General features: G+C 41.3%; 1 long non-coding RNA gene across 1 annotated transcript in view; it reads left to right on the forward strand.

Moving 5' to 3' along the window:
- Positions 1 to 363: 363 nt before the first annotated feature.
- The window catches only part of LOC117202246 (uncharacterized), a 56,901-nt gene continuing 32,960 nt past the window's right edge, over positions 364 to 24,304 (forward strand). The window contains exon 1 of the long non-coding RNA XR_007477593.1: positions 364 to 1,035. This is a non-coding gene — a long non-coding RNA (uncharacterized LOC117202246). The remainder of the gene's footprint in view (positions 1,036 to 24,304) is intronic.

Below are 24,304 nucleotides of genomic sequence, written 5' to 3' on the forward strand. Positions count from 1 at the left end.
TAATTTTTCTTTGTCTTTAACTTTTGCCAATTTGATTACTATGTGTCTCAGCATGTTTCCCCTTGGCTTTATCCTGTATGGGACTCTCTGCACTTCCTGGACTTGGGTGGCTATTTCCTTTCCCATGTTAGGGAAGTTTTCGACTATAATCTCTTCAAATATTTTCTCGGATCCTTTCTCTCTTCTCCTTTTCGGAGCCTGATAATGTGAATGTTGTTGCGTTTAACATTGTTGCAGAGGTCTCTTAGGCTGTCTTCATTTCTTTCCATTCTTTTTTCTTTATTCTGTTCCACAGCAGTGAATTCCACCATTCTGTCTTCCAGGTCACTTATCCGTTCTTCTGCCTCAGTTATTCTGCTATTGGTTCCTTCTAGTGTAGTTTTCATTTCAGTTATTGTATTGTTCATCTCTGTTTGTTCTTTAATTCTTCTAGGTCTTTGTTGAACATTTCTTTCATCTTCTCGATCTTTGCCTCCATTCTTTTTCCGAGGTCCTGGATCATCTTCACTATCATTATTCTGAATTCTTTTTCTGGAAGGTTGCCTATCTCCACTTCATTTAGTTGATTTTCTAGGGTTTTATCTTGTTCCTGCATCTGGTACATAGCCCTCTGCCTTTTCATCTTGTCTATCTTTCTGTGAATGTGTTTTTTGTTCCACAGGCTGCAGGACTGTAGTTCTTGCTTCTGCTGTCTGCCCTCTGTTGGATGAGGCTATCTAAGAGGCTTGTGCAAGTTTTCTGATGGGAGGGACTGGTGGTAGGTAGAGTTGGGTGTTGCTCTGGTGGGAAGAGCTCAATAAAACTTTAAACTGCTTTACTGCTGATGGGTGGGGCTGGGTTCCCTCTCTGTTGGTTCTTTGGCCTGAGGGAACCCAACATTGGAGCTTACCTGGGCTGTTTGGTGGGGCTAATGGCAGACTCTGGGAGGGCTCATGCCAAGGAGTACTTCCCAGAAGCTCTGCTGCCAGTTTCCTTGTCCTCACGGTGAACCACAGCCACCCCCTGCCTCTGCAGGAGACACTCCAACACTAGCAGGTAGGTCTGCTTCAGTCTCCCCTGGGGTCACTGCTTTTTCTCCTGCGTCCCAATGCACACACTACTTTGTGTGTGTCCTCCACGAGTGGAGTCTCTGTTTCCCCCAGTCCGTTCAAAGTCCTGCAATCAAATCCCACTAGCCTTTGAAGTCTGATTCTCTAGGAATTCCTCCTCCCATTGCCCCACCCCCAGGTTGGGAAGCCTGACATGGGGCTCAGAACCTTCACTCCAGTGGGTGGACTTCTGTGGTATAAGTGTTCTCCGGTCTGTGAGTCACCCACCCAGCAGTTATGGGATTTGATTTTTCTTGATCTAAGTGAAATGCAAAAAAAAAAAAAAAAAAAAAAAAAATGTCCTATGGAAATGTAACCTGTGCTTTGCTATAATACCTCTTATTTTGGATATGAAAATCTATATCCTTTTGGACTTCTAAGTTTGCCATTCTTAGAAGGTTAACAGGGGGTTTCAGCAGACCCCCTCTGAAGTCATGTGTCAGAGTCAAAGTCTTATGGGTACCATGGGAAGTGATCAAGGAATCTGTTTCTGAAGATCATCTCCCTAGTCACCCAGGCCTATAGAGAGGGCGACAGCTCCTTGACCTCATTTTCCCTACACCATGCTGCCTGTAAACTAGTGGTAAGAAGGAAGTGTGAGGTCTGCTCAACACCAGGGTTCCTATTGCTTCCTCCTAACACAGAAAGCTATTTCTGCTGTTTCCAAAGGCAGCTGCTTCTGGCAGGAGTCAGTTAGGGCAAGGCCTGCCTTTGGGTAACACACCCAGAATTATTGCTGACATTCTCCTGGAGGTGGAGGCTGGAGCTGGAAAATGTCTTCCTGATGTTTACTGCCCAGAGGTGATTCAGGGCTGCACCCAAGGCCCCTAAACTCAGAATTTCCTCAAATTCTTTGTGCTTGGGCAGAGCCTTTCTGGAGAGGGACCTTTCCCAGACCTGAAGAGTGCTAAAGGACCCATTTTAAAAGTCCCATGCCTTTGGGTAAAAATATTACTCCTTCTGAAGTATCTTGTCGAATACATGTTTGAGTGTTCTGTTGAAACATTACTTTGTGTTCTCCTTTTGCGGTATGTTTTTCTATAACTTTCCCAGGAAGGTAGCTTTGCCCTCTGAGTCTCTCCCTTGCTTCAGGGGAGGATTGTGTTGTGGGTTCAGGAAATAAAACTGACTATAGACATTGGCTCTTTCCAGATTTTATGTCCCCAAGGGCTGATCTCCTTGAGAGGATTACAGTCATCCCTCAGTATCTGTGGGGGATTGGCTCCAGGACCTGCAACTAGATACTAACATCTGTGGATGTTCAGGTCCCTTATATAAAATGGCGGAGTATTTGCATGTAACCTATGCACATTCTCCCGTATTTTTTAAAAATCACCTCTAGATTACTTATAATATGTAATAAAATATAAATGCTATGTAAATATTTGCTGGTGCAGCAAATTCAAGTTTTGCTTTTTAGAACTTTCGGGATTTTTTTTCAAGTATTTTCCATCTGCAATTGGTTGAATCCACAAAAAAGGAACATGTGGATACAGAGGGCTGACAGTATACTAGGGAAATGGAGAGAAGTGAGTGTCCTTTCAGAAGGAAGACTCCTCAAAATTGGAGAGAATGGAACTCTGTGTTGGGAATCCCGCACCCGCACCTCCCACAGGTGGGAGGCAGGAAAGCTGCACCTAAGGAGGCTGGACACTAGCACAGGGCCCCTGCCTTAGGTACATTCTCTCTACCTACACACAGCAGAGGAAATTTTGGAGCCACCAGACTCCAAAGAGCAATGAAATATGTACAATGTGTATCAGCAGGTAGGACGGACTGAAGGCCGGTGACTTTTCCATCTATTTTCAGGAACCACATCAGGTTCCTAGATTATAGATGGAATCTAAGAAGGAGAAGACTTCTCTCTACCAATCCCAATAATGATAGAAGTCGAATTTTTCTACAACTGCAGGAGGAAAGAGGCTCAAACTTGGATTTAATTTGAAGAAAGTGAAAAAATGGTACTCTTTTCTCATACGCAAGATTGTGGGGTAAAGTTCACATAGGTTATAAATGCAAATGACCCAGGGAGCTAAATACATAAACTACATTCACTTATTACCAGTTATGAACAAGTTAGTGTATATTTGTTCGTCAGATCAGAATCACATTAGAGCTTATTCCTCAAAAGCGGGACCAATAAACAAAATTTTGAAAGGGTTGAAAGAGATAACAAGAGTTGGTAAAAACATTGGGCCATTTTTATGGGACTCTGGGATATGACCCTTTCTGTATATCCACAGACCAACTTTTCCCACAAGTTTCTTCTCCTTTAAAACAAAACAACCATTAGCATCAGGGGAAGAAAATAAAAATCAGTGCTTAAGGGCTTCCCTGTGGCGCAGTGGTTGAGAGTCCGCCTGCCGATGCAGGGGACACGGGTTCGTGCCCCGGTCCGGGAAGATCCCACATGCCGAGGAGCAGCTGGGCCCGTGAGCCATGGCCGCTAAGCCTGCGCGTCCGGAGCCTGTGCTCCACAACGGGAGAGGCCACAATGGTGAGAGGCCTGCATACCGAAAAAAAAAAAATCAGTGCTTAAGAATGTGCCTGAGCGCTGAGTGTGCCTGTTCTCTCTCTCAGTCTTTAGGGTACAGTGTGTGTATAAAACTCTTCCTTTAAAATGGGCTTTCCATGACTGGGTGATAGCTTAACTATTTTGGCAGTTTTCTTTCCCTTTTCAAAAAAATGTTTTGTCCCTGCTATATTTTTACCAGTATGTGGGTAACCTAGATATCTGCTGGTCCTTATATGTAGTCTTTTTTAATCTTGATAACCTCAATATTTCCATATTTCTCTAAACCACTTGCAATAAGAGAATGATTAAGCAATGTAATATTTACTGAAATTCTGGTAAGAATGACAGAGGATAAAGTTTCCCTTACACATTCAATAGCAGACTCTTTCAAAATATTGTTGAATATCTCTGTTCCCCAAAGTTCTCATTTCGGCTACTGAGCAAACAGGGTGTTCTCCTTTTCACTTTTCCTAAACATGGTCCAGTTTCCTCTATTTTGCTGAGTTATTCAGTTCTTTTCCTAAACTTGCAATCACTACTCAGCTAGGTATTCAACAAAGCAAAAGGGTCTGCTATGAATAGCAACCTTCCCCCTTAGAAGAAAATTTAGCAACTATTTATTACTACTTGAACATGAACAGAATGTCTCACTCCACCCTACTCTCATCTCGTTTCTACCATGAGTTGATCAAAGTGTATTTTCCTAAATATATGGAACAATTTTTCTTAGAAGAGTTCTTGTAAATATAATCTTCTCTGCCTGATTACATTACATGACTGCTTGTCAAGGCCATTAGCTGTTAGCAAATTCTAGGAACTCCAGAGTGCTAGAAAGTTCAAGGTCAAGTGCCTCAGAAAAGATACTCCTTTCCTGAAGGTGGTCAGAAACTTCTGATTTTCTTAGATTCTGAAGCAGTCTGAATAGTAGGAAGTAAAGGTTAACTCTGAAATAATTCTGTTTTGGCTACTATTGCTGCATAACAAATTACCCCCAAACTTAGTGGCTTAAAACAGCCATTTTGTTTTACTCGTTATCTTTTGCATCAGGAATTTTGGAGGAGCTTGGCTGGATGGTTCTGGCTTGGGGTCTCTCAGGCAGATGGAATCAGATTCACTGGGGCTGCTGTCATCTGAAGGTTAGACTGGGCTGGATGATCAAGAGGATGCACTCATAGGTTTGGCAGCTGGTAATGACGGTTTGCTGAGAATGCCACTGGGGCTGTTGAATGCAGCACCTTCTTATGGCCTTCATGTGGTTTGGCTTCCTGACAGCATGGTGAACTCATGGTAGGTGAACTTCTTACTTGGCAGTTCCAGGCTCCAAGTGGAAGTGTGCTGGTGAACAAGACAAAAGCTACATTGCCTTGTATAACCCAGTCTTGGAAGTTATACAGCATCACTTCTGCCATACTTTACCAGTAGAAGCAGCCACAAGCCCTGCTCAGATTCAAACAAAAGGGAACTAGACTCTCCTCTTGATGTGGGGAGTGGCAATACCACATAGTAGAAGAGTAGGAAGGATGGGAGATATTTTTGCAGCCATTTTGGAAAATACAATCTCTTCAGTTATGTGGCAGTTATAGCCAGAGGCTCAACCGTGCTGCTTTTATAGCCATAACGTGAGTGAACAAAAATGCAATGTGGAATAGGGTTATCAATGTCCTTTCAGAAGAGTAAATCCCATAACCCTCTTTCATTTCCATCATCTCCTCCTAAATCACTCATCATTGCACTGTCAGAAATGCACCTGAGGAGATGTGGCTCGAATTCCTATCTGTCAGTAGAAAGATAGTGTACAGATTTACTCCTTGGCATTTCAGTTCACAATTTTACATAGAAATGGGAATTATTTGTTATGGTTAAAGTGGTCGATTGGATCTAATTGTATATGGACAGGGACCTTTTATTCTACTAGTTTGGCTTACCTAGGACCAAGTATTAGATTTTTAGTCTACAGAAACCTACATAGTAGAGATGTCCAACCCTATCTGTACTATCTTTCTCAAGCTACACTGTTACTAAGCCTACAAAATACCATATGCTCAGATTAGGCTGAACTAGCTGTGTATCAGACAAATGGTTTAGACTTGATTCTACAAAGTTTTCTATTGGGTTTGTCCCATGCTATGAATGGGTATATGCTGTCCTTAATGGTTTATCCACTGAGAAACTCTTCAGCCATCGATTATCAAGTAGACTCCATGGCTAGGATACAGAAAATGGCAAAGCCTGTGTGTGTGTGTGTGTGTGTGTGTGTGTGTGTATGCCTGTGTTTTGAATATGTAGTGCCTTTTTTTCACTGGAGAAATTTTAGAATTTCTTCTATCACATCCAGATTTTTGAGTTATGGGGGTCAACACTGTTTAGTATTTGAACATTATCTTTTTCCAAGTGAAAATATAACTCCAAATCACACTGAGCAGCCTGTTTATATTTCTGCATAACTGAAGAGTTCAACTTTATTTAATGGGATCTTTGAGCTCAGCATAGTGGGAAAAACAGGATCCTGGCAGAGCTATGTGGCAGCCTTGCAAAATAAACTCCCGATAAGGCTGTAATCCCTTTACTGGCTTAACTGTGATTAGATTTGAGACTCTGGAAAAGTCCACAAAGGACTTCCATGTAACATGGGCAATAAATTTATTACTCACATATTCCTAAGGGCACTACAGGGAGAAATGATAGGCCCTTTGCTACGTGCATGATTTCAGCAAACCTTTAAAGATGAATTGGATATACTTCTAATTCTGAGAAATTTGAAGTCCTTGTCCCATTCCTACTCCTCTGAGAGTCAGATGCATGTGGCTGGCACAAAATAAGGGAATAGATAGTATATCTTCCAGGTCAACCTGAATTATGGGGCAGAAGATGTATTCTCATGTTTGGGTTAAGTGTAAGTTTAGTTTGACTGAAAATCATGTCCTGGAAGCAAAGAGAAGATCAAGAGGGGTTCTTCCTTGGCCCAATAATTCTACCTGTTGGTTGGCAGGATGGAGAGACTTTGATTAGTCTTTGCAGTTTTGACTCAAATCTGTGAGGTTCAGTATTGCTGGAAAGTATAGCTTGTGGGTATGCTAGGGTGGACTTCTATTTTCAAGCCCCAGTCATCATTTAAAGAAGAGGATTTGTGGAACTGCAGAAGGCCTCACATGGCCAAGACTATGTTCACTGGCACCCTACCTAACCCTGCCCTGCAGAATCCTCTGATATGCAGGCAGAGGGTCTGGACCTCAGATATGGTGTTCTACAGCAGGGGGATTGCAGTCTTGTCTACAACTAAAAAAACCTGGGAGGAGTTTTAAAATTCTGTCCCCAGTCTTACTGAACTCAACTAAATCAGAAATGCTTGCTGGGGCTGGATCTGGGGCATCAGTAGTTTTTAAAGCTCTCAAGAGATTCCTATATGCAAGTCAAGTTGAGAACCACTGTTGTCAAGTTCCACATTAATGTTTGTGAACCAATCTAACCTGTCAATCTAACCTGTGGCACTTATCACTTTGTTGGAGGCCCTGATAAGGTTTGGGGAAATGTACTGTAGGTAGGAGTTTGGGAATTTAGAATAGGACTGATCTTCTTCATTGTAGATTCAACACTGCTGGAATCAGCTGAACTCAAAATTCCATTAACGGCTATTAATTCACAGGCATTAGAAAATAACAAAAATACCCAGGCCCCCTAGAGCTGAGTGCAGCTATTCTCTCTCTCTCCCCCCTTTCCTATGTGGTCTTCTACCTCCTTCCACTCACCACCCCAGCCCCAGACTGCTGTCTGGCTTAACTAAGAAAAATAAACTTGTGGGCTATGCCGCCTAATTCTTGCCCCTCTGATAAGGCAGTCAGCAGCAGTGTTCACAAAGATGTGGAAACTGGATCTGTTCTAATAACTGATCAAGGACAATTATGCTTGTGGACTACAAAGGCTCCCTGTGATGGGGCCACTGAGTGAGGATGGTAAAGTCCCTTGTATTTCCTTTTGGAAACTGGATGAAGGGATGTGAAAAAAGAGAGTAAGGGTTCTGTAAGAAGTGATAGGCATAGTTTTGTTGCTACTTATCTCCTAACGCAAACAACTTGGAAACAAGGGCCCTGAAAACTGAAAGCGCTTCAGCATTCTCTCAGACTAGTTCCATGAGGCTGCACCTGATCAGCTCACTAAAGGGCAGAATGCATGTGGGGACCATCTTCAAGTGCCTTTGCATTAGCTCCTGGAACACTTGGAGCTTCCTTCAAGATTATTAAAGCAAGCTGAGTTCAAGATTTTTCTTATTCCTTTGTTACTATGAAATCCTCTAGTCTATCTGATGCACTACAGGATAGTGGAAAAAATGGACAGCAACCAAGATGTGCAAGTTCCAATCCAGGCTCTGTCACTGAATGGCCAGGTAACTTTGAACAGGTTACTCAGGTTTTCCAAGTCCCAATTTCCACACCTATGAATAGGATTTCAAATTTTATCTACCTCATAGGGTGGATGTGAAAGTTAAACCAGATCATTAAAGTTAAGTTAGTATTGTTAGAATATTTCAAAGAGCTCACTTCAGTTTAACGCAGACACTACTTTTTGCTTTTAGAAGGAAATTTTATGTTGATTATAGACACCAGTTTCTAGTAGTGTTGACTAAACTCAGATCTTTCTTGGGAAGTATAAGACATTGAAATTTACTACTGCTTTTGAAAACTAGAGTGCATTTTTTGTTTCTTTATGAACACTAGTAAAGATACATTACATCTTCCTTAAGAAGTGTTGAGCCTTATCAAATATGATACAATCCAAATAATGAATTTAGGGCTTTTTTCCCATCTTGCTTTAGATCTTAGAATTGTGGAGTGTTAGTACTAAATGAAACCATAAAGAGCATCTTTTCAGATGTAGCTGCTTTTCTGACACATTCAAGCATTCAAAAGTAGGGAGTTCCATGAAGACAATATCTCTCTTGCTACCACCAGACCCATCTCTGTCTTTGTCTGTCTTTCTGTGTGTGTGTGTGTCTCCCTCTCCTCTGATGGTTCTACTCTCCCTAGATAAGAAAGAGATTCTGTCACCCTTCTCCTCACCGCCCAAACCCTTCTTGCATTCAGCATGCTCTAGGTGTCTCAGTCCTGGACTGTATGCTGATGCCCTTCAACTCAGGTACTGCTGACTATACGAGGGGGAGGGTTTGAATTCTAGTCAATGAGAGGAGCAAAATGGGGGTGCTCCGTTTCATTTTGGTGTACTTATCACCTGAGTGCTGGTTTATTTTCTTGCTGTTTTGCCCTAGAAGCAAGCACTCCTTGCCAGCATGAGCACTCATTTTGGTGGAAGACAACACAATCTAATCATATAGGATGAAAAGTTATTCCTTTTGATATCAAGACTTTGATGTGTGTCTTGTGAAAACATTGCCTTAATGACCTTAATGACATACTCTGCTGGCTGTAGGCTCTCTATGCCATTCTGAAAAGTCAGAAGCAGCTCTAGGAGGACAGAGAACAGGGTTTTTCCTGCCTTGTTGACTGCCATATCCCTCACATACAGAAGAGGGCTAAGCACAAAGTATAGCTCAATATATATTGGTTGAAATAATGAATTTGTTTATTTTCCAAAATTTCCATCCTGCCCTCTACCCGTTAGCAGAAAGAACTTTAAAATTCATTCTGTACTACATATGCGCGCGCGCGCGCACACACACACACACACACACACACACACACACACATATACACATACACAGTTTGGATCTTTCTGCAGGGTTTATTTCCAGAGGTTCTTAGGCCCAGGCTGCTTTTGGTTCCTAGAGACCATTGGTTGAATGCAGAGCAGTACATCATTTGCTTTATGGCTAAAGGTAAGCATACCCAAGGAAGCAGCTGGGGAAGTAAATCTTGAGAAGACATGTGGACAATCTAAGTGTGTTATCAATCTTAAGAGGCTTGGTAGAGAGGGTGAATCAGGGTACAGACCCATTGGAATGGAATGAGTTGGAGATCAATAAGAAAGAATGTTCCAAGTATAGTGTGGGAAAATCACATTTTGGAGTAATCCTCAGATCTCAGGCAGAGAGTGGCCATGAAGTTTACAGGGTGACTATGGCCTCAGTATGGGCAGGGACAGAGTAAAGACAACAACTTGGTGTGGTTCTCATATATATTAAAAAGGAAGGTGGAAGGTGGACTTTACTCAAATCTACCAGTCCACAAGGTAAAGAAGTTTTAATTATTTCTTAAGGTTTGGATCAATTCAGAGAGTGACTTGTCAAGTAAAGGAAAATCCAGCTAAGGTGCTACATCAGTCAGGAAAGCCCAGTCCATGCTAGGTAGTTCAATATTAATAATTTAATACAAGGAACTAGTTACAAAGGGGCTGGAAAAGCTTTGAAGCTAAATAACTTATCTCAAAGAGTAGCAACTCAAAGATTACTTATAGCGGAAGACATTACCACTCACAGGGATGCAGGGACAAAAGAAGATGATGTTTACTGGAGCATAGGAGTCATTGCCACATGGAGCCAGATCTACAGGATGGCTGCTTGGTGGAAGATGGGACCATGGAAGAGGGGTTGTCAGCAGGAATTGAGATATGGAGGCGACACAGCCAATGCTGGAGATACTGCCTGAAGCAAAGGAAAAGGAGTAATTCCTTGGCTTCTCCTTTCCTCTCAATCTCCAGTCTCTTGCTAATGCTGCCAATGGACTATACCTAGTTGGACATAAACTGCCAAGAAAGTTTATCTTCTATCAATTACAGAGAAAGATGTGAAGTAAATCTGGGAATAAACAGGTAAATGACCAGTAGAATGGACTTTAAAAATAGGGTAATTCCTACTTAATAAAAGATCCTGAGGTAGACACTTGTTAGTGTTGGTTCAGTGTCTATGAGGTAAAGGCCGATGAACATGAAGTTCTCTTGACTGTCGCTCAGACACATGACATGGGCTTGTGCAGGTCCATTTCTTATGCCCTTTGTTCAAAAGAAGGAAGAAGAGGGAAGAACCATGGCAACCATTTATGTCTCTATCAGAAAAACTCATTTTTATTTTTCAGAAATGCCTAGTTGACTTCCTGTTAAGTTCTCACTGGCCTGGATGGAAAGGCTGAGAAAAAGGGAAAAGAATGGTCATAGTTGGCTTCGACCCATTAATGGTTCCCCATCCACAGTTGTGTATAATGTCATTATAAACAAAACAGGGTTTCCAATGGCAATTAAGGGTGGGGAATGGAAAGCAGATAGGTAGCTGACGGTGTCTGCCAGGGTCAGGAGTCATCTGGACACCCACTCATGCTGACTTGCTTCTGGCTTCAAAGCTTCAGAGCAGCTCATAAACCTGAGGCTCACTGAGTTTCAACCCTTGGTCCATCTCTGTTAGATATTTCACTATTTCCCCATAACTTGGTTTGAATCATTAATACCCTTAACATGCTGATGCGACCTTCCTTACTTGGTATACTTCTGGTTCTGTTTACATAAGATTCACTGAATAAACATTCAACGCATATTTATTTATCATCTACCCTGTACTAGGTAGGCACTGTTCTAGGAAACTGAGTTACATCAGTGAACAAAACTGGCAAAAAATCCTTACCCCTTCGAGAGCTTACATTCTGGTGAGGTGAGACAAACAATAAAAAGTAAATATAGTCTGTTAGAAGGAGGTCGGTGCTATGGGAAAAAACAAATAGAGCAAAGTGAAGAGGACTGGAAGTTCCAGGGTAGGGGTGTTTGCAATTTTAAGTAGGGTATCCAGGGCAGGACTATTCTATGCTGTAGCCTCATCTGACTTTAACTCAAATGGTTCTATTTCTTCTTGAAAAAGACTGGTCTTTCTCATAGTTAGGGACCCTCATACTTCCTCTGGATCTAGATGAAAGCCATGAGAGGTTTGTTTTGTTTTGTTTTGTTTTCAGAATTTCTCTGTCTTTCAAAGAGTAATAATTCTCTGTTCTTTGAAGCTAGAATTTATGTTATTTTGTTCTAGATTGCTGAAGAGGACAGGTTAAACAGCTATATCACCCAGGATTTTTAAAAATCTGCTTTCACCAGCAGTTGTAGAGTTTTATTAGTTTTATCAACATATCCTTTATCTAAATATTTCTGAATTAAATAGTTCTTAAAAATAGATATGCTACTGTGAAATAAGAGATACACCTTAGTAAGTCCCAATCAGTGACTTCATGCTAATTTTGTGCTTAACCTCATAAACCCTCTGATCAAAATTTTTTATTTTCTGAGTACAAATTTTTCCCAAGAAGGTGGTGCTGTGTGAAGACGATTACTCGGTTACAAGACTAAGAGTTGCTGACTTTCTGTGTGAATATTCATCCCTTATCTGTTATAGCCCACCTCCTTTCATCAACTGCAACTGGGCTAGCCCTCCTCTTTCATCCTATTCCTATCCTTCCCCATTGTCACAATTCCAGAGCTTAGGTCCCTAGACCTACCCTACCTGCCCTATCCTGAATATGTAACCAGCTGTCCCTGCTGAATCCTAAGCATGGCAGTCCAGACTTGTAGGTAATCCATTCTTCTCTGAGAAGACTAAGAGCAATCCTCACATTAATCCAAAGCCATGGTGTTATCCCAATTCACTTTGACCTTTGTTTACTGAACACCATCTCATTTCTAAATACACTCTCTCTTTCCTAGGACTTCTTATTAGGATTATTCTTCCTTCTATAACCCTAGTAGTATGTTAGGAATACTTGTATGTTTTGAAGTAATCTGAAATTTATATTTAGAGATAAAAACCAAAGTAACTTGAGTTCTGCTCTATTATTCTGGTGCTGTATAATATTTTAAAAATTGGACTGCTTGCTGAGTCTTCAATTATCTATGTGCTGATGATAGAAAAAGCCACTGCTATTTCAACAAGTCATAGAGAAGACAGCTGAGGAATTTATTGGCACGATCCGGGTGTTGCTTTTTACAGTATTTAATTGTGAAATGGAGGTGAGTCGTTGCCAGATTATTGCTACAAGACCGCAATACTCTCAAAAAATTTTTATATAAGATTTTAAATGAGGTTGAAAAAAGGACTTTTGAAGAGAGAGACACACATAAATCAACAGAATGTCCACATGTGGTACCATGTGGGGGAATCCTGGTATAGCATTAATCCCTCTTGGAATGTACTGACTTTATGGAATGTGGAACATTTTTGATGGAGCCTGTGTTCATTCTTAATATACCACCACCACTTGACTGAGACCAGAGTTTGCTCCAGTATTTACTATGCGACTATAATGTTATCAATGCAATGATCCATCATATGGAATTACAGCAGAGAAAAGATATTAGCCAGCCAATGACAAGGTTGAACACTTGAAAAAAGATTTACTGACAGAACCAGTATGTGTCAAATACTTTGCCAGGTACTGGGGTTACAGAGATGAATAAGCACAGTCTCCATGTTTGAGAAATGTACAGGCCAGATCAAGAATTGCAAATATATGGCATGTGATCAACTACTCCTTCAAGTTGCTTCCAGAGCAGACATAACACTTTTTTCCCTCCAAGCTTAGGTGCTCAGTGGATACACTCTTCCACACAGCCCTCTAGGAAGCCATCAGCAAACAACTGGTGTTGGCACACAAGATTATAATAGTATTATATTACTCTTAATAAGGGCTAACGATGATGGGGGCTGACTCTGTAGCCAGGGTACTATATCATTTCCATAAATTAACTCATGTAACTTCCACAACAGTTCCATTAGGCAGGTATTATTATTATTCCCATCTTACAGATAAGAAAATTGAGGCTTAGAGAGACAAACTAACTTGCCACATCGACATAGCTGGTAAACGTCAAAGCCAGGATTTGAACCGAGGCAGCAGTCTGTATCAAATTGTTTATACTATTTAATACTGCTCCTTATAGTCCCTGTCTAATTAAGTCCTTCAACTCTTTTAATGTAAATTTCTCTTAATTTTTTCTCTTCTTGAAATAAAAGAAATTAAATTCCTTTGTTATACTTCATGTTTTATATTTTCTTTTTCAAACTTATAACTCTTTCAGATATTCTTTTTATTCGTGCATGCAAGTATTATTGAACAAATACTAAGTGCCAACCCCTGGACTAGACATTGGGAGATGGCAGTGAGTAGGAAGGAAGTTTCCCATCTCATGGACCTGATATTCTACCTTTCTGAATAAGTATCCTGGTCTTTAACTCTAGAACTCTTTCCTGGGGACTTTATTCAGCAAATTTTAGGAGTGGATCTGGCCAGAGGATGCTGTTCTCAGGAGATTTGCTGAAGTGTGATCCAGCTCTGTGCCTACCACTGCTACTATATCATTATTCTGGGTCCATGTCCCACAACCTAAAAGAGAAGTGGCTTTGATTATCATGACTGTGGCTTTAGGCTGACAGGATCAGGTTGTTATTCCAGATTTAGCAAAGACTGGGTTTTGGAACTTCAAGACAAGCCCAAGTCATTAGAAGGATACACCTACAGGTTCTTGTGAAAGTAGATTCAGGCCACAAATATTATCAAAGACCCAAGCTGATTTTAAGATCCATGGAGTCACTGTGAGCCTCAATGAGACAGGAAGGAAGTTTCCTAGCAGGCAGGCAGATAGAGAGTGGGACATTGAATAAAATGGATTCAACCATGTGACAATGGGTTCTTAGTGGGCAACTCAGACCTCGTAAGGAAAGTTACGGATTTTTTTTCTGGAGAACAAAGTAAAAGTTTAGTTACCGGGGCTTCCCTGGTGGCGCAGTGGTTGAGAGTCTGCCTGCTAATGCAGGGGACACGGGTTAGAGCCCTGGTCTGGGAGGATCCCACATGCCGCAGAGCAACTGGGCCCATGAGCCACAACTGCTGAGCCTGTGCGTCTGGAGCCTGTGCTCCACAAAAAGAGAGGCCGCGATAGTGAGAGGCCCGCGCACCGCGATGAAGAGTGGCCCCCACCTGCCACAACTAGAGAAAGCCCTCCCACAGAAACGAAGACCCAACACAGCAAAAATAAATTAATTAATAAACTCCTACCCCCAACATCTTCTTAAAAAAAAAAAAGTTTAGTTACCTTTTGTGGTTCAGCTCTCTGGGAGTAAGTGTATTATAAAATTTGGGAAAGATCAAGTAAAAGCATTATGTACAATGAATATGTACATAAGCTTATGTGTTCCTAGAGTCATACGTGTGAAAATATGAGGTTAAAGATGGAATATGGGCAGGTTTTTCACCTGCCTGAAACCTCTAATTTGATACTAATCTTATTTCTCAGGAAGTGCGCTTTACTTACTTCTATGCTATTTTCTGTGAAGATCAAGAAAAGATCAGGTAATGTAAAGGACTGGTGTGTGCTCCTTGTGAAGAAGGTGTCCTGGGGTAACTGTTGCTTCCTTTATTCAGTGTGGTGAATCTGGTCCCTGGAACAGGAGGCAAGGGCTAGAGCATTGGGGGGTGTAGAATGACTTGGATGGGTATAAGTGATTTGTTGGCACCATTCAAAGTTTATAGCCCCTTGTCAGTTCAGTTCTCTTTTTATTAACTCTCCTTCAAAATCATTTCATCTAATTTAATCCTGGGAATCCCAAGGGAAGAAGAGGGCCATCAGAAAGACAGATCATATGTGTAGTTAGTGTTCATTATAAACCATACTCCTCACTACCACCATGCTATCCAAGTACAGGGTTGGCCCCAGAGAATGGAGCAGCACCTTACGGACTGAAATTCAAAGGCTATCAGGCTCCAGGGGAAAGGAAGCTATGTCTTATAACACTGGTTGTTTTCTATTGTGAGGTATATTAAAGAAGCCAAAGTTCTATGGAAATGAAAGTTCCCTTTAGCAGATATAGCACTTCCAAGATAATAACGAAGGCAGTGATGATCTGCCATGATGTGGTACTGCTATGGCAAACACAATCCAAAGCAAAGTGGAATTTAGGTTATGATCCTGGGCTCTGCACTTAGGGGCTGGATTTGCTGAGGGGACATGTAGAGCCCAGTGGTTCAGGACAATAAGGCATGCGTTTGGTTGGAGGAAGAACTAAATGTATCTGTATCAGTGCAGTAGATGTGAAGAGGATCAGGCTACCAGCAATATGCTTTTGCCCTCTGTGTACCTGCCACACCCCTGGGCGCCAACACTCTAGGGTTCACATTTGGTTACTGGGTTTTGGGCATGAACCCAGCTAAGCAATCGAGAAGAACAGATGCATGGGAGTGGCCACGATGGTACAGTACAAAGACCCTGAGCTCACCTTCTCCCATGGGCACACCAACATTACAACTATTTTCAGAGCAACTATTGATGAAAAAGACTTGAAGACTAGCAGAAAAGACCTTCTACAAGTGAAGATATAAAGAAGGAATCACAAGACAGGTAGGAGTGGTGGAGATGTGGTACAGTCAAGATAAATACCCTTGGTGGGCGATCCACAAGCAGGAGAATAATTACAATTACAGAGGTTCTCTCCAAGGAGCAAGGGGTCCGAGCCCCTAATAGGCTCCCCAGCCTGAGAGTCCTGCACTGGGAAAATGAGCCCCAGAACATTTGACTTTGAAGATCAGTGGGACTTAATTTGAGAGCCAGAATACTATAGGAAATAGAAGTTCCACTCTTGAAGGGCACACACAAAAACTCACATGCTCTGGGACCTAGGGAAGAAACAGTAATTTGAAAGGTGCCTGGATCAGACCCACCTGCTGATATTGGAGAGCCTTCCAGAGAGGCAGGAGGTGACTGGAACTCACCCTGGGGACACAGACACCGGTGGCAGCCAAATTTGGGAGCTCTTTCTACCATGAGGAAACTAATGCTGGCAAGTGCCATTGTGGAATCCTTCTAGCTTATTAATTAGCCTGTGACCTGGCCCTGCCCACCAGCCTGTGGCACCAATACTGGGATGCCTCAGGCCAAGCAGCTACCTGGGTGGGGACACAGCCCCACTCACCAAAAATAGGTTGGCTGCCTTAGGACCTCCTGAAACCCCAGGTGCCCTGGGACACGGCCCCACCCACCAGAGGGCCCAGGGCCCGGCCTTGCCCGCCAATGGGCCAACACCAACTCTGTGAAAACCCAGACACTGCAGCCAGAGACTCTAGGACCCAGTTCCTCCCACTAGTGGGCTGACAACAGCCTCAGAACCCTTCGGTAGGACCTACCTACTAATAGGCCAGCACCAGCTTTGGGACACCACAGGTCCCATAGCCAACTATGTTAGGAACCAGTCTTATGCAACAGCAGGCCAACTATATCTAGGACCCCTGCCCTTGCAATCAGCCATCTCAAGATCTGGCTCCACCTACCAGTGGGCCAGCACTAGCCCCAGGATCTTCTATGCCCTGACCCTACCCATCAGCAGGCTGACACCAGCCCCAGGATCCCCTGGGCTCCAGCTCCACCCACCAAGTGGTACACACCAGCTCCAAGACACCTTGGGCCCCTCAGCCAGCTGCCCTGGGATCTGGTCCCACTCATCAGTGGGCTGACACCAGCTTTGGGACACCCCAGACCCCATAGCGAGCCGTCAAGAACTGGCCTCACCCACCAGCAGGCTGACACTAGATCTGGGACACATGCTTCCAACCAGCCACCCCAGGACACAGCTCCACCCACCAGTGGGCCAGCACTAGCACTGGGACCCCCCAGGGATCCACAGCCAGCCACATCTTGAACCAGCCCCACCCACCAATGGCTGGCAGCCTCCACATGAGGCAGGGCCTGGCAACCAACAGGAACAGGAGCCAGACACACCTGCAAGACTGCCCACAGTAGTCAGCTTGCCACAACAGAAGGACCCATAGAGCCCATATAGAGAACTCCCCTAGAGCATATAGCTCTGGTGACCATAGGAGAGTGTGCTGCTGGGATGTATGGTATGCCTTCTACATAAGGCCACTTCTCCAAGATTGGGAAATGTAACCAACCTACCAAATACCTAGAAATAAAAATAGTGAATTAGGCAAAATGAGGTGACAGAGGAATATGTTCCAAACAAAGAAACAAGATAAAACTACAGAAGAAGTAAGTGAGGTGGAGATTAGTAATCTACCTGATAAACAGAATATAGAAAATATAATGAAGAACCAAACAGATGGAGAATACAAAAACTGAAATAAAAAATATACTAGAAGGAATCAACAGTAGATTAGATGATATAGAGGAGTGGATCAGTGAACTGGAAGACAGAGTAGTGGAAATTATTCAAGCTGAACAGGAAAAAAAATTTTTTTTTAAATGAGGACAGTTTAAGAGACTTCTGAAAAAACATCAGGTATGCTAAAATTTGCATTATAGGGGTCCCTGAAGGAAGGAGAAGAGAGAGAGACAGAGGCAGAGAACATATTTGAAGACACAGTAGCTGAAAAGGTCCCTAACCTGGGAAAGGAAACAGACTCCCAGGACCAGGAAGCACAGAGAATCCCAAACAGGATCAACCCAAAGAGGACCACATCAAGACAATTAAAATGGCAGAAATTAAAGATGAAGAGAGAATACTAGAAGCACCAAAGGAAGAACAAGTTACATAAAAGGGAAATCCCATAAGATCATCAGCTGACTTTTCAGCAGAAACCCTTCATGCCAGAAGGAAGTGGCACAATGTATTTAAAGTGATGAAAGGGAAAATCCTACAACCAAGAATACCTGGCAAGGTATCATTCAGATGTGAAGGAGAACTCCAAAGTGTTATAGACAAGCAAAAGCTAAAAGAGTTCAACACCACGAAACCAACTGTATAAGAAATGTTAAAGGGACCTCTCTAAGTGGAAAAGAAAAGGCCACAACTAGAAATATAAACATTATAGAAGAAAAATTTTCATTGGTAAAGGCAAATATACAATTTATAGTATTATAAATTAGCCATGTATAAAGCTAGTAGGAAGGGTAAAAGACAAAAGCAGTAAAATCACCTATATCCACAATAAGTAGTTAAGGGATACACAAAACAAAAAGATGTAAAATATGATGCCCAAAACAGTAAATGGAGGGAAGGAAGAGTAAAAATGCAGGGTCATTAAAATGTGTTCAAACTTAAGAGATCAGCAGCTTAAAACAGTCATATCTATATTGCTATATATAAACCTCATGGTAACCACAAACCAAAAACTTATGATACACACACACAAAAGAGAAAGGAATCCAAACATAACACTAAAGACAGTCATCAAAACACAAGGGAAGAGAGCAAAAGAAGATGAAAGGAATAAGAATAAACTACAAGAACAAACCAAGGACAATGAACAAAATGGCAATAAGTACATACTTATCAATAATTACTTTAAATGTAAATGGACTAAATGTTTGAATCAAAAGACATAGATCGGCTGAATGGATATGAAAACCGGACCCATATATATGCTGCCTACAAGAGAGACTCACTTCAGATATAAAACCACACACAGACTGAAAGTGAGGGGAAGGAAGAAAATATTCCATGCAAATAGAAAAAAAAAAAAAAAAAAGCCAGTGTAGGAATACTTATATCAGACAAAATAGACTTTAAAGCTATAGACTATAACAAGAGACAAAGAAGGACATTACATAATGATAAAGAAAACAATCCAAGAAGAAAATATAAAAATTGTAAATATATATGTGCCCAAAATAGGAGCACAAAAATACATAAAGCAAATATTAACAGACATAAAGGGAGAAACTGACAGTAACACAATAAGAGTAGGTGGCTTTAACACCCCGCTTATATCAATGGACAGATCATCCAGAGAGAAAATCAATAAGGAAACACTGGCCTTAAATGACACATTAGCCAAATAGACTTAATTGATATATATATATAAAACATTTCATCCAAAAGCAGCAGAATATACATTCTTTTCAAGTACACACAAAACAATCTCTAGGATAGGTCATGTATCAGGCCACAAAACAAGTGTCAGTAGAATTAAGAAGACTAAAATCATATCACGTATATTTTCTGACCACAATGCTATGAAACTAGAAATCAGCTACAAGAAAAAAACTGCAAAAACCATAAACACGTGGAGGCTAAAGAATATGCTACTAAACAACGAATGAACCATTGAAAAATCAGAGGAGAAATAAAAAAAATACTTGGAGACAAATGAAAATGAAAACACAATGATCCAAGATCTTTGGGATACAGCAAAAACAGTTCTAAGAGGGAAGTTTATAGAAATACAAGCCTACCTCAGGAAACAAGAAAAATCTTAAATAAACAGCCTAACTTTACACCTAAAGTAACAAGGGAAATAAGAAAAAACAAACCCTAAACTTCATAGAAGGAAGTAAATCATAAAGGTCCAAGCAGAAATAAATGAAATTGAGACTAAAAAAAAAAAGATCAATGAAATTAAGATCTGTTTCTTGGGTTTTTTTTTTTTTAAGATAGGCAAAATTGGTAAATCTTTAGCTAGATTCATCAAGGAAAAAAGAGAGTGGGACCCAAATCAATAAAATAAGAGAAGTTAAAACTGACACCACAGAAATACAAAGCTTCATAAGAAATTACTATGAACAATTATCCGCCAATAAAATGGACAACCTAGAAGAAATGGACAAATTCTAGATATGTACAATCACCCAAGATTGAGTCAGGAATAAACAGAAAATATGAACAAATTACCAGTAATGAAATTGAATCAGTTATTAATAAAACTCCCAAACAAAAGTCCAGGACCAGAAGGCTTCACAGGTGAATACTTCCAAACACTTAAGAGTTAGCACTTATCCTTCTCAAACTTTTCCAAAAAAATTGCAGAGGAAGGAATGCTTCTGATCTCATTCTACAAGGCTAGCATTACCCTGACACCAAAACCAGGAAAAGCTATCACACACACACAAAATGCAAGTTAATATCCTTTATTAATATAGATGCAAAAATCCTCAACAAAATATTTGCAAACTGAATTCAAAAATACATTAAAAGGATCATACACCATGATCAAGTGGTATTTACCCTAGGGATGTGAGGAAGGTTCAATATCCACAAATCAATGTGATACACCTCATTAACAAATTGAAGAATAAAAACCATACAATCATCTCAACAGGTGCAGAAAAAGCTTTTGACAAAATTCAACATCCATTTATGATAAAAACTCAACAAAATGGGTTGAGGGAACATACTTCAACATAATAAAGGCCATATATGACAAGCCCAAAGCTAAGATCATACTCAACAGTGAGAAGCTGAAAGTATTTCCTTTAAGGTCAGGAACAAGACAAGGATGCCTGCTCTTGCCAATTTTATTCAACAAAGCTTTAGAAGTTCTAGCCTTAGCAATCAGACAAGAAAAAGAAATAAAAGGAGTACAAATTAGAAAGGAAGAAGTAAAACTGTCACTGTTTGCAGACAACATAATATTCTACATTGAAAGTCCTAAAGATGCCACCAAAAAACTTCTAGAACTTATCAATAAATTCAGTAAAGTTTCAGGATACAAAATTAATGTACACAAATCTGTTGTCTTTCTATATTAACAAGAAACTATCAGAAAAAGAAATTAAGAAAACAGTCCCATTTACAATTGCATTAAAAGGAATAAATTACCTAGGAATAAATCTAACTAAAGAGGAAAAAACTTGTTCTTGGAAAACTGTAAGTTACTGATGAAAGAAATTGAAGATGTCACAGATGAAATATATATTGTGTTTGTGAATTGGGAGAATTAATATTGTTAAAATGACAATGCTACCCAAGGCAACCCAGAGATTCAATGCAATCCCTATCAAAATACCAATGGCATTTTTCACAGAACTAGAATAATTCTAAAATTTCTATGGAAACACAAAAGACCCTGAGTAGCCACAACAGTCTTGAGAAACAAGAACAAAGCTGGAGATATCACAATCCTTTATTTCAAACTATACTACAAAGCTTCAGTAGTCAAAACAGTATGGAACAGAAACAGACACATAGGTCAATGGAACAGAATGGAGAGTCCAGAAATGAACCAACACTTACATGGGCAATTAATCTATGACAAAGGAGGCAAGAATATACAATGAAGAAGACAGCCTTTTCAATAAATGATATTGGTACTTGTTCATGACTACTGCCAAGTTCAGGTTCTTTAAAAAAAATTATAAAGCAAGCAAGCTATATTGAGCCTCTGGCACAAATCAGACACTGAGCTAGGTTCTATCACCAGTGTTCTTTCCTAACAACTGTATGATATTGGCACTGTTTTATTTTGCAAATGGGAGAATGTGTCTCAAAGAAGTCAAGTAGCTTGTCTAAGTTAATAGAGCAGACTGGATGTGAACTCTAGCCTTCTGATGCTGACTCAGTGCATATTTAGGTGTTGGTAAAACATGAAACTATCTTAATGTGAATAATAAGTTTGTTTTATTAGAAGATATATAACTCAAATAAGTAGCTTTTTCAAGATTGTAGATACCATCTCTTCTGGAAGCCCCTGGTTAACTGCCCTGGGACAAGATCAACTAGAGAAGCAGAATATAAAATTATTACCACTCACATGCATAGGGCACATATAGGAGAAGTTTTGGCCTCTGGGAAGGAGGCCAATTGGTCTAGTAGAAGGAGGATCAGGAGGCTTATGACTGACTACGGGACTGGGCATATTTGTGGTTTACCCAGAAATGAGGGCAGTATGTGAATCCAAATATACAGAAAGGCAGGTTTCCTCCTAGGAGAAGTTCAGCAAGAACAAGTCAGGGCCTCTGTACAGGAGGGACTTAGGTTTCAGGCAGGCCACTGAGGTGAGGCTCAGTAAAGAAAGACATAAACCCAGATTCAGTTAGAGCTGAATCTCTTAAATCAATTTATAATTAAAGTGATGATATGAATTGGTTTGCCAGAACAGTCCCAGTTTATAACTGTTGAGTCTTCAATTTGGACAATAAATGTGTATGATCTCTCTACTTGTAAGGCCCATGGTCATCTGACTCCTCCTTACTACTTGAGTCACATCTCTTGCCCTTCCTCCATGATCCTCTGTGGCTTTAACCATATAGAATTATGTTTAAACCCTTGAACTTATCCTGCTTTCTTTAATCTCTAGGCCATTTGGAGGAAGGAACTTGCTGTTCCTTCCTCCAAAATCTCTGACCCACGAATATACACAGCCCTCTTCTTTGCTGGGTTCACTTCTACTTGTGTTTTACATCAGGGCTTAGCTATCACTTCCTCTAGGAAGTCTTTCCTGCCCCACTCCTTCTCCCCAAGTTCGGGTTAGCTGTCTTCATACATGCCTCCATTTCTCTATCCCAATGTTCATCACAGTTTACTGCAACTTCCTACTTACTGGACCCTAGCCTGTAATCTTCATGAGACAAGGGCCAGTATCTTATCCATAACTGTATCTCCAATAAGGACCAGAGTGCCTGGTTCATAGCAGGTGTTCCATAAATATTTTTGAGCTAAGGCTGACCCAGTTTTCAGAATTGGGGGTCAAAGTCAGGGATAGATCAGAGGCCACAGTAATTTTGGACAGGACTCAGGCTTAAATTTCTCCTTTGGGCCTGTCTCTTCTGGAGCAGGGCAAACCTGTGGATGGGGATTGAGGAACCTCATTTGTAGGGCCATGGATGCTGGATCCACTAGGGCCTAGTCCCAGAAGGACAAGACAGGGACACTCATCAATAACAATTTGGCACCAAACTGGGGAGACAAAACCTAAGATGCATTCCCTCCCCTGGATGCAATGGGGTCTAGCTTCAGCCCTGCTTTCCCTATGTGGGAGTGGGAACGGGATGTGAATGGAATATGCTGTAAGGGAGAAATCATGGATACGGGGAAACTGGCACTGAACCTCCTTCTCTGGCATCTGGACCCAGTTATCAAGCCTCAACCTCTTTTATTGCTTGCTGTTTTCCTCATCCTAACCTCTCCTACCCTTACACACCTAGTCCCTGCCCTTACCTCCTGTGCCCAAACCCTACCCCCAGTATTAGCTTTCAACCTGGCAGTTATTAAGTGTAAGGTTTATCATCTTTATCATGATGTGGGTGCCAGGATGGATTTAAATAACAGCCTTCAGTGGGCCTCAGAATCTCCTCTAGAGCTGTACTTACTATCCCCGAGAGGGGACCCTGGACACACATCTCCCAAATCTATCAAACGTTGATCATACTTTGCCTACCAAACTTCCAAGTCCCTCAAGGACTCCTGCCTAGATGTTTACACCTTTTGGTACTAACAGGTATTGGGCTGTAGGCAATAGAGCCCAAGTAACACCGAGCCCAGATAACATGTTGATAGAGCATGGTCTTCAAGAGAAAATATGGGCTTAACTCAAAAGATTGAATTGAGTAGTGACATTTCTGGTATTATCCAGGCTATAGAGGGCTGTCTGACAGTAGGAGAATTTTCTGAACAAAGGGACCTTCCCGCTCCATTAGGCTGCATCAGCCCTGATGCAACCCTGGGCCCTGGGTCACTGCAGGCCTACCCTTCCCGCAGTGGTTCTCCACCTTTTGTCCTGTGCTGACAACATCCATCCATCAGCACAGTGGCTCCCAGAGGCAGGGACTCTTACTTGGGATTATGGAGTGAGAGATGCATGCTCTCCTACGGTGTGCGAGTCAGAATTCCCTGGTGAAGCACTTTGAACCGCATTCCTCCAGGGTGATTCTGATACCCTCCCCCAAGGTTATGAGCTTACTATTTGATAATTACTACAGAATTTAGGGCTCTGGAGAGTAGAACCGCACAGACTTCTAAATCAGCCTCATGGCTTAGAGCTGTTTCTCCACCCAACTTGGACAGAAGTCTCCCAGACAGATGATGTCAGTGCAACTGGAGAGGAGACTTGTTGAAATCTGT

Source organism: Orcinus orca, chromosome 5, assembly GCF_937001465.1.
Source record: "Orcinus orca chromosome 5, mOrcOrc1.1, whole genome shotgun sequence".
Taxonomy (NCBI): domain Eukaryota; kingdom Metazoa; phylum Chordata; class Mammalia; order Artiodactyla; family Delphinidae; genus Orcinus; species Orcinus orca.